Genomic DNA, 11,031 nt, shown 5'->3' on the forward strand with positions numbered 1-11,031 from the left:
GTGAGCAGGTAGTTAGAAGACTTGTCACCTGTTCTGATGGAGTCTATAAAGCCCACAGTGACTTTTCTGCCTTTTCTCTTAGAAACAAGGCCACACTGAAAGGTAAGAAATTAGACTCCAACTTTTGGAGCAAAATGTCAAAGAACAGCCAGGTATGTTGGTGCATACCTTTCATCCCAGTACTCAAGAGGCAGAGACAGACAGATCTCTGTGAGTTCAAGGCTAGCCTGGTCTACACAGTGCATTCCAGGCCAGCCAGGGCTATATGATAAGTCTGTCTCAAGAAAAAAAAGTCGGGCTAGAGAGATGGCTCTTCAGTTAAGAGCACTGCCTGCTCTTGCAGAGGACCTGTGTTCAGTTCCCAGCACCCACATGGTGGCTCATAACCACCTGTAACTACAGTCCCAGAGGGTCTCATGTCCTCTTCTGACCTCTGTAGGCATTGCATGACTTGGGTGCACTTACATGCATGCAGGCAAAACACTTATACACATAAAATAAAAATAAAGAAAAAGTCAAAGAACTCGCAGGCATGTTTCAAAATACCACAGCCTTGGAAAGAAATGTGGATAGTAACTGAGCGTTTTCTTGATGGTCAAGAGCTAGAGGAAAAACATACAGGAAAATCCATAGGAAGTTTATTTAAAATCCCCATTGCCCACTTTTCTCCCAAAGCACTGCAGGTTCACACCTAATGGCAACCCAGTGGCCCCTGTTCTCCCTCTCTGCCAATCCTCCCTTCTTGCCTGTCTAGCTCATGCAATCCCTTTTGGGGGCTGGAGAGGTGGCTCAGTGGTTAAGAAACACTGCTCTTCCAGAGGACCACAGTTGGATCCCCAGCACCCACATTGGGTGACTTTATAACTGTCTACAACTCCAGGCGACTCAATGCCTCTGGCCTCCTGGGGCACTTACACTCATGTGCACATACCTACACACACACACACACACACACACACACAAATACACATAATTTAAAAATTAGCCGGGCATGGTGGCACACACTTTTAATCCCAGCATTCGGGAGGCAGAGGCAGGTGGAGCTCTGTGAGTTCAAGGCCAGCCTGGTCTACATAGTTCCAGGCCAGCTGGGGCTACAGGGTGACCCTGTCTCAAAAAGGCTAAAAATTAATTAATTAATTAATTAAAAATTAAGCCAGTTGTGGTGGCATACACCTTTAATCCCAGCATTCAGGAGACAGAAGCAGGTGGATCTCTGTGAGTTCGAGGCCTGTCTGGTCTACATAGTGAGTTCCAGGATAGCTGGGGCTACAGGGAGACCCTGCCAAAAAAAAAAAAAAAAAAAAAAAAAAAAAACCTAAACCACATATACGCTCACTATAAAAATGAATGTTAAAAAGTATGTTTCTTTAATATGTTTAATGTTTCTTGTGTGTATACATATATACTTACATATTTGAAATTAAACATTTTAACTTAGTGATATTTGCAAAGCAACTCCATAACCTGGATAGACCAGACGTCTTTGCACATAACCCATGAATACAAAGCAATGCACCTGATGTACAGGAAGCAAGACACTAACGGAGAGACTTGGGCCAGATGGGGTGATGTGCACCTGTAATCCCAGCACTCAGGAGGCAGACGCAGGAGAGCCAAGTGTTCAAGACCAACCTTGGTTACGTAAGTTTGAGGTCAGCTTAAGCTACATGAGACCTTGTCTTTTTTTTTTTTTTTTAAAAAAAAAAAAAAGCAGCATGTGGTGGCGCACGCCTTTAATCCCAGCACTTGGGAGGCAGAGGCAGGTGGATCTCTGTGAGATCGAGGCCAAAAGAAACAACAAAAAAAACCAGAAAGGAGAGGGAGAGAGGTTAATGAAGAGTCTAGGCACAGAAGTGCAGACAGAGTTAAAGAGGCTGAAGCATCCAGGACCAACAGCAGCATGAGATTATCGCTTTCTGGGTCTGGGTCTGATGTATGCTGTTATGTAAGACAGCCGGAGCCCAAGAACTGCAGCACTACAAGAAACCAAGACTGGGGGAAGGCAGGAGGCTCGTGGGTTAAAGCTACTTTGGCCACTGCTATCCTGTTATCCCTTGCTGATTCTTCTCCAACCAGAATTCACATGGCCGGGGGGACCTGGTAGTGCTGTTGCCCTTGGGGGCTAGGTGCAACCCAGACCTCACTGAAAAGAGAAAAGGACGCATGGAGGGGAGGGGCGAATGGAGAAAAATGATCCCCAAACCAAGGAAGACAGTCCTGGATGACAACTCTTTCAAACTATACTGACACTGGGACTATGGGGGAGGGGGACAAGTGTCCAAACAACTAAAGGAAATAGACAGTGACAGCAATTGGCACAGCAGTCCTCCTTAATCACATGTACCAACAGTAGAATTCCTGGCATGCCTTACCCCAAAGTCATTTAGATTTGGCTTCGAAAGCAGAATGGTTTTTATAACAGATTTTTCTAATTATGTTTTGCTTATATTAATATGAAGATTTTATTCCTCAAGTAAATACCACCTGATCACAAAGCAGCAGGGCCCAAAAGTACACTGAGCACCAGGTGGGAGCCAGGCTGGGCTTTCACAATTTGCTGCAAAAGAAAGTTTGTGTTTGTTCTGAGGGGGCTGCTCTCTCCAGCTCACTTGGGAAAGCATCAAGGGTAGCTGCTCCATCTTCTGGGGATGCATCCTCTGGATTCCTTCAAAGTCATGACAGTCAGCTGGGCATGGTGATGCCTGGCTAGAATCCCAGCTGCCAGGAGGCTGAGGCAGGAGGATGCAAGCAAGGCCTGCCTGGGCTAGAGGATGTTCAAAGGCAACCTGGAAAACTTAGTGAGACTCTGCCTTGAAATAAAAATATTTTAAAAGTGCCTGAGGATATAGCTTAGTAGTAGAGATCTTGCTTATGCAGGAAGCTCTAAGTTCAGCCCCTGGTGCCAAGAAAAGTCCACTGAAGCTTGGCTATGCATGAAATGAATCTGTTAAAATGCAGGTTCCTAGGCCCTACCAGGATGATTAATGGATAGTTGACTCTCTTGGTCTAGGGGGCGACCGGGAAGCTGAATTTCAGCAAGCATTCTAGATCTTCCCAGTATCACTAGCCAGGGCATCTCGTTTGGAGAAATGCCATTCACATGTGATTCACACTCAAGAAAAGTGGTCTATCAGGCAAAGTGGGGGAACGAGAGCCAGAGCTGCGCTCACGCCCCAACCTAGATATTAATGAACAAGGCATGCTACCTTCCCTAAATGCCATTTGTGAAAAGGGTAATAAATACACCCCAGAGTCATGCAGGACAAGATTGAAGGTAATAATCCCAAAATGAAAAGTCAGATTGTAGCCAGACATGGTGGCACACGCTTTTAATCCCAGCACTCAGGAGGCAGAGGCAGGCGGATCTCTGTGAATTCAAGGCCAGCCTGGTCTACATAGTGAGTTCCAGGACAGCTGGGGCTGCAGGGAGACCCTGTCTCAGAAAAGACCAAAAAAAAAAAAAAAGTCAGATTGCTACAGAGTGACTCTCTCTATTGTGCCCAGAAGGTACTAGATGGTGTCCTTCTCAAGGTGACTGGGCTCTTCCAGTCCTGCCTTTGAAGCCCCACAGGGTCAATGCCATCTGGAAGCATCGCTTCATTTCCCTGAGAGCTTGTGTTTCAGAGTTCAGATTCTGTGAGTGTGTGAGTGTGTGTGTGTGTGTGTGTGTGTGTGTGTGTGTGTCTGTATGTGTGTCTGTATGTGTGTCTGTGTGTGCTCACACGCACACATCTTGCTTTTAGGGTTCTGGGGATCCTAACTGGCCCTCGTGCTTGTGCTCAAGTGCTTTCCCACTGAGCCTCTCCCCAGCACAGAGTTCAGACTTTTTAGGCTCCCAGATTCTTTGTTTCCACTCGTGTGGTTATTATTCATCCCGCAGCATATGGACAGCAGGTTTTGCACCCGCTCTCCCTCGCCGTTGGCACTGTACCATTCAACAGTATGGTGTTAACAAAAAATATTAAAACTAGCTGTCTTACGTCTTTGGTTCTGGTTCACAATGTTGCATAATGAAAAGGAAAATCTTTCCTACAGTCCCAGTGGTGCAGAAACATTTAGAAACGACTCTAAATATAGCCTCCCAGAAGACAGAGAGGTTGTTTTATGTCATTCTGTGATTTCTTTCTCACAGCATGTTCTATGTGCAGGAATAAAAATGTTTAATGAAGTCAGAATGCTAAATTTAAAGGAACCTTTGCTCTTTGCTCATTGCAAAACACATTTTGTTGCCATTTAGTTTGCTGTGCATCTTGGCATCAGACCCTAGGCAGCAGCAAAACAAAAAGCAGAATGCAATGGCCCTAAGTAAGCGAGATCCTCTGTGTCCCTGACACTGCGCATCTCTCCTAGCCCCTTAGCCACTGACTTCCAGTGAATGCCAGAGAAAAGACTCCAATTGTTCCTTTTAAATCCCTCTGACTGGGCTTGGGTATGTGATCATTACATAATGTAATTACTAATCCTAGATGACATATAATAAGCTTCCAAATAGCATCAGAATACTGATTCTTAAGAAGAATACGTTGTAAACAGCAAGCTGTTCCATGCAGGCTATTTAAAACCTTATTTATGACTCAGGTACAAAATCTGTAGTAACCTATTAGGCTATAAAACCTAAGGCCTATCTCAAGCACAGTCTTAACAGGGCTTAGGCCTTCTGAGGATGAATCAGAGGACATGACTCAATCTACAGGACATTAATTCAGTAATTTTCCAGGAAAGCAGCTTTGGTGAGATGCAAACGATAGTTTTCCTTAACTGAAGACAAAAAGTTCTGAAAAGAAGAAACCTTTCTAGCCCTTTTCTCTTCTGTGGAGAAGTGAGTGGGTTATTGGGAAGGCAATGTGGCCCTTAGCTGGGGATCCAGGAGGTGGTGTGGCTGCTGAATTGTGACCCAGGCAGAGTTGTATGCAAAGGGCTGCATGGGCGCGCAGACTTCCTGCATGTGTGTGCAGGCTTCCTGTGTGTGTGTGCAGGCTTCCTGTGTGCGTGTTCATAGTTCCTGGGGACAATGTTCAAGATACCAAGTCTTGCCTATTGTTTTTTAGGACACAGTAGGCAAGTTCTGGCCATAGGGCTGAAAGTTTGGTCCCTGTGACAATTAATATTGTCAACTTGAAAGAATCTGACTCACTGGAGACAAGTCTCTGGGCATACCTTACTCTCTGGGCCTGTTTATGAGGGGTTATTTGATTAGGTTAATTGAGGTGGGAAGACTCACCCTAAATGTGGTTGGCACCATTCCCTGGGCTGGGATCCTGGACTGCAAAACAGGAAAAAGCTATCTGAACACCAGTGTTCGTCTCTCTCTCCTTCTTGTTTGTAGGAGTGGGAAGACTCACCCTAAATGTGGTTGGCACCATTCCCTGGCCTGGGATCCTGGACTGCAAAACAGAAAAAAAGCTATCTGAACACCAGTGTTCGTCTCTCTCTCCTTCTTGTTTGTAGGTGCACATGCTCTCCTGCTGCGGCCGAGGTGTAAGGTAGATACCTTTCCTGCAGCTGCATTTCCAGACCCAAGAAACAGCTGGAGAAGGCTGAAGTCCTTCCACTAAGAGTCACTCCCCTCCCCACCTTGGACTGGAGCAAGAAATACAGATGTTCATCTCCAGAGATCTTGGCAAAGGTGGCCATACAGGGAAGGAATGTCCTGCTTTGGATCTCTGCATAACTTCTGTTGAAGAGCCCTTCTTGCTCTAAAAGTCCAACTGTCCACTTAGGAGGCGGTGCTTACAGAAGAGAAACCAGCTATGCCCCGAAACGGCATGCCCGTAAGCCCAGGATGAGCCGATGCAGCAGCCTTCAGCTGGGGCTTGGCACCCCCCTCCCCCTCCCGCAACAGGGAGGCAGTGGCAGGTGGAGGGTGGACATTTACCTCTGCCCAATCCAGGCGTGTGTCTGTCCATCAACTCTGTCTGCTACTCATTACTGGCTCTGTTTTGTCATGAGGTTGCCCACCTGTGATTTTCTAGACTGTGAAGTCCAGCTCTCCATACTCGAGCCCTGGGAGATTTTGTCCCAGATCTAGGCAGGTGTCCATCATTAGTCCAAAGAGCCCTTTGGCCAGGTCCTAGAAGCACAGCCACCAAGACCCACGGCATTGTTAGAGGTCACTGCTTCCTCCTTTCCTGCCCTGCTGTTCCTTGAGCATCATCACAGCCACTTCTAGTTCTCCAAGATGCTCACACCAAGACAGGCTCACAAGAGGTTTGTCCAGAGATAAATGTGTGAAGGGACAGGCGGAAGGCCAGGGAAAAACAGGGAAAGCTTTCACCCACAATGTGGGCCTGACCCTAGTGAGGGAGGGAGAGAAGGAAAGAAGGAAAGAGGGGGGATAAACATGTAAGATCAGTGGGCTGGCAGATCCAGGGTCTGCTTTTCAGATGGTGGACTTCTCCTGTGTCCTCACACTTCTGCAAAGGACAAGAGACTCCCTGGGGTCTCTGCAGGAAGGATTTGAATCTCTTCTGTGAGGGCTCCACCCTTAGGAGCTAATCAACTTTCAAAGGCCCCATCTCCAAATATCATCACATAGGGGACTAGGACTTCAAGGTGTGAACTTGGGGGCAGGGGTGTGTATGTGTCAAACATTGGGTCCATGGCAGTAACCTTGGGGCCCTTGACTGTCCTGCCTTGTCTTCAGAGCCATGCTACACAGCGATCGGCGGGTGGCTACTGTGAGAAGTGTTGCAGGAGATTCACAGTGCAGCACTTACTATGTCCAAGGTACAGATCTCAGTATTAACTCAGCCTTAGGGCATGGAGTTGAAGCAACCTGCCTAGGACAGCAGAGGTGGTAAGAGCCCGAATTTGAATGTAGAGCCTGCAGACTACACTGCGGCTCTGAATCCCCAGAGTGCTCGGCTTCTGTAAAGCTGAGCCAGCTGTGGCACCTACATCAATACGGTGAGGACTAACGGAGCTAAGAATGGACGGGTCCTGCTTCCCACACTGTTGGCTTTTCAGGGATGTTAGCGACCACTGTGGGGCTGTTAGCTATTGTTCAGATGGTACAGATGGAGCTTGGTCTTTTCTTCAGCATTGAGAATTGAACCGAGGCCTTGCACATCAGAGACAAGTGCTTAGCACTGAGTTATAGTCCTAGCCATCAGACTGAGTTTGTTTTCATTTTTTGGATGGCAGGTTTTCACATATCCCAGGCTGGCCTGGAACTCACCAAGTAGCTGAGAACAACATTGAACTTCTCATTTGCCTGCCTCCACCTCCCCTGTGCTGGCATCACAGGCATGCACGGCCGTGCTAGTTTTAGGCAGTGTTGGAGCTCAAACCCAGGGCCTTACAGATGCTACTCACGCACTCCTCCAACGAGCTGTATTCTTTTATCTTTTTAATATTTTATTATTTTTATTTTATGTGTATGCGTGCATTGCCTGCATGTAGGCAAGTGCACCCATGTTGTGCAATGCCCACGGAAGACTGAAGAGGCTGTCGGATCCCCTGGAACTGGAGTTACGGACACTTGTTAGCTGCCATGTGCGTGCTGGGATTCAAACCTGGGTCTTCTATAAGAACAACCAGTGTTCTTAACCGCCGAGCCATCTCTCCAGCTCCCCAAGCTGTATTCTTAACCTGAATTTTTCTTTCCTTTATTACATTTGTGTGAATGAAAGTATGTGTGTGCGTATGAGTGTGCATGTGAATGTGTGTATGTGAGCATGTATGAATGTGTGTGTGTTTATGTGAATGTGTGTATGAATGTATGTGTGAGTGTGTAAATGTGTGTATGAGTGTGTGCATGTGTATGAATGTGTATATGTGTGTAAGTGTGTGTATGAGTGTGTGGGTGTATGTATCTGAGTGTGAATGAATGTGTGTAAATGTGTGTGTATATGAATATGTGTGTGCATGTGTATCTGAGTGTGTATGACTGTGTATGAGTGTGTATGTGTGTGACTGTGTATATGAATGTGTGTATATATGTGTGTGTGTGAGTGTATGAGTGTATGTGGTATAAATGTGTGTGAGTGTGAGTGTGTGTGTGTGTGTGTGTGTATGTATGTATGTATGTATGTGGGTTCTTCTCAGGTATTTGATCAAGCAACTCAAAAGCCCGATACAACCTGTGACCTGGTTTGGGCCATTGAGAAGTGAGGACTACTAGAAGCTTCTGGAAAAGTTTTCACATACCTAAGAGAGAACCCACTTCCTCCAGTCAGCTTCTGACTTGAATGTGATACAGGTCTCTGATGACCACCCCAGCATGATACCATCCAGAGAAGGGCACAGCAGGGAGACCAAAAGAGCCAGTCTCCATGCCACAGCAGAGTCTGCTCTCTGCACCCACAACCAACTTGAAGTCCACCCTGCCTTGGGATGCTCTTAGCATGTCTGAGTCTGTGTGTTTTTGTGCATGATGTGTGTGTGTGTTTGTGTGGAGGGGAGCATGCTGTGGCACGTGTGGACATCAGAGGACAAGAGAATGACTGTCTCCTTCTACCAATGTGTGTCCTGGAGGTTGAACTCAGGTCACCAAGCTTGGCAGCAAGCTCCTTTACTGGCTGAGCCATCTCACCAGCCCGCTAATGGTCACTTTGACACTTAAACACTAAAATTCTCCTCAGTCTGAGACCTACACAAAAGCAGGTGGCTGTCAGAGATTGGCCTGCTGGTCAGATTTTGTTGATTCTTGGGTTAAATTACAAGCTGAGGTTTCTGTAGCTTGCAGGAATCATTGTAATGTCTAGAGGGAGGAGATCTGCTGGCACAAGAATCCTGACATGAGGCTGCTGGTCTTTCTGCTTCCTGCTGTGTTCGTTGGTGCTCAGGTTCATGGCACGCAGGTGGTGGCATCCTATTTAACTCTGTTGAGGAGAGAAGGTGTTTTCCTTCCTCCTGCCCTCTTCTCTGAGTGCTGGTAACCATTAAGGTGAAAACCATAGGTGGAGGGTGGGGCTAGGCTTCTCTAATGGAAGTCAGGACCACTAGGGAAACAGTGGGTCTTTCTGTGGTGCTGGGGATGAACTTGGGACCTTGCCCATGCTAGTTAAAACTCTACCATTTGCTAAAATACCTGGGGTGGGTATGTAAACAATAACCACCCCCTCTCCCTTGGTCCCTGTTAGGTTCCTGAAAAGACTAGAGACCGATCTGAGGCAAGAAGAGGAGAAATTTATTGGGAAGGACAAGCTGCTGGACTGTTGGTTTCTTATCACAGCAGGCTGGATTTTACAGGAGTTTTTCTTTTGTGGGTAGGGGGAGGTGAGACTGTAGCAGGAAGGTGAGTCAGTAGCAGGTGCCTTGAGGGGGGCTTTAGTTAGGTGTTTTTCAGTTTTTCCGTTGGCTGTGATGGAAAATTGCTGTTATGATTAGGGTGCATTGTAAGCAAAGGTCAGCTGGTTACTTGGAAACTAGGATGGTTTAGTTTCTGTTTCCTGGAACGCTGCCCACCTGGTTGTGGTCGCCATGTTGCTGGTCAGTAGTGACTCCATCTTGGGGCCCAGTTCAGCCTAACAACAGATCGAGGTATAATTCCACCAAAATGCACCCTAAACCAAGGAGTTTACTTACAGAGCAAGAGGTAAGGGTTTCCTTCTAGTGTGAGTGCTTCCCCCTCAGGGTGCACCAGAATGTCTTCACCCAAGCACGGATACCAAGCACAGATAACAGCTTCCCCATAACCACATGAGAGAGACCATCCCCTAGTCATGCCCAGACCTTGTACTCTAGTCCCCCCTTCCCCAGACCACACAAAGTTGGGGCTGAATTGCATATCTCAGGCTGGGAGGTGTGGCTGATGCTCAGGTAAGGACCCTGTGATTCTCTGTGCCCCTCCTTCTATGAGGGTGAGGGGCTGTCTTTAGCAAGCGGGCACAGCTGGGCTCAGGAAGATGGCATGGCATCCGTCTTTCTCAGATGACAGGCATATACAATAACCACTGAGCTACACCCCAGTCCTGAGAAAGACATATATATATATATATACTTTTTTTTTTCGGTCTTTTTGAGACAGGGTCTCCCTGTAGCCCCAGCTGGCCTGGAACTCGCTATGTAGACCAGGCTGGCTTGAACTCACAGAGATCCACCTGCCTCTGCCTCTGCCTCTGCCTCCCGAGTGCTAGGATTAAAGGCATATGGTGTGCCACCATGCCTGGCTAGACATAATTTTTTAAAAAAATTAAAATATGCCAGGCATGGGAGGTGCGTGTCACACAACGCGTGTGGAGATCAGAGGACAATGTGTGGAAGTGGTTCTCTCCTTCCACCATGTGGGTCCCGGGAACTGAACTCAGATGATCATCCTTGACGGGCACCTTTACCTGCTGAGCCATCTCCGCAGCCCCAAAACTCATTCTTACAACTTATCAAGGCCCAGAGAAATCACTAGCAAAAGTCAGAGTCAAAACTATCCTGAAAGACAGCCTGAGAGGGTGGGTCGGACCTCCATCGGTGTAGCGGCTCTGATCTCAGCAGACCACCAGAGAGTGCCAAGTTCTGTCCCCCCTCAGGCCTCAGCAGAGGGCCTGAGAACACAACGGACTGCCTGAGAGCCCCCGAATCCTGCCTCCACGTGGTGCTCCTAGTCATGATTCAAGGACTTTCTTTTCCCCCTAGAGACAAGAGTTATACAATTTGGGAGTCTTTTAGATAGACCCACTGAAGGGGTACTCCAATTGCCTCACCCTGCATCCTTGTTCAGCACGGAAGAAGCCAGAGCGGTCTGCATCCCGATTCCCTATTGGCAATTTGGGTAACCCCTTCAGAGGATGGCGTGATAAAGAGGTAGGAATTGGCTAGGCATTCAGGGTAAAAGAAAACCCAAAGAAAAGTAGCCAGTGTGCTGGCTAAAAGTCCAAATGTCCTTGGGCCTCTTAGCAACATACTCTGTTCCAAAGGACAAAAATGTCAAAAATATTTGGGAGCTTGTATCTAATCCTTAAAAGATTTTAGGGTTACCTTTTCAGAGGGGGTAATGTTAGAGTAGCCAAAAGCCCCATAGAAATAAATAAATCAATCAATCAAAGAAGAAGAAAGAGTACATGAAGTTGTCAGAAAAAAAAGTGATGGGGA

The sequence above is a fragment of the Nannospalax galili genome, unplaced genomic scaffold (genome assembly GCF_000622305.1).
Source record: "Nannospalax galili isolate Female #2095 unplaced genomic scaffold, S.galili_v1.0 scaffold1138, whole genome shotgun sequence".
Taxonomy (NCBI): Eukaryota; Metazoa; Chordata; class Mammalia; order Rodentia; family Spalacidae; genus Nannospalax; species Nannospalax galili.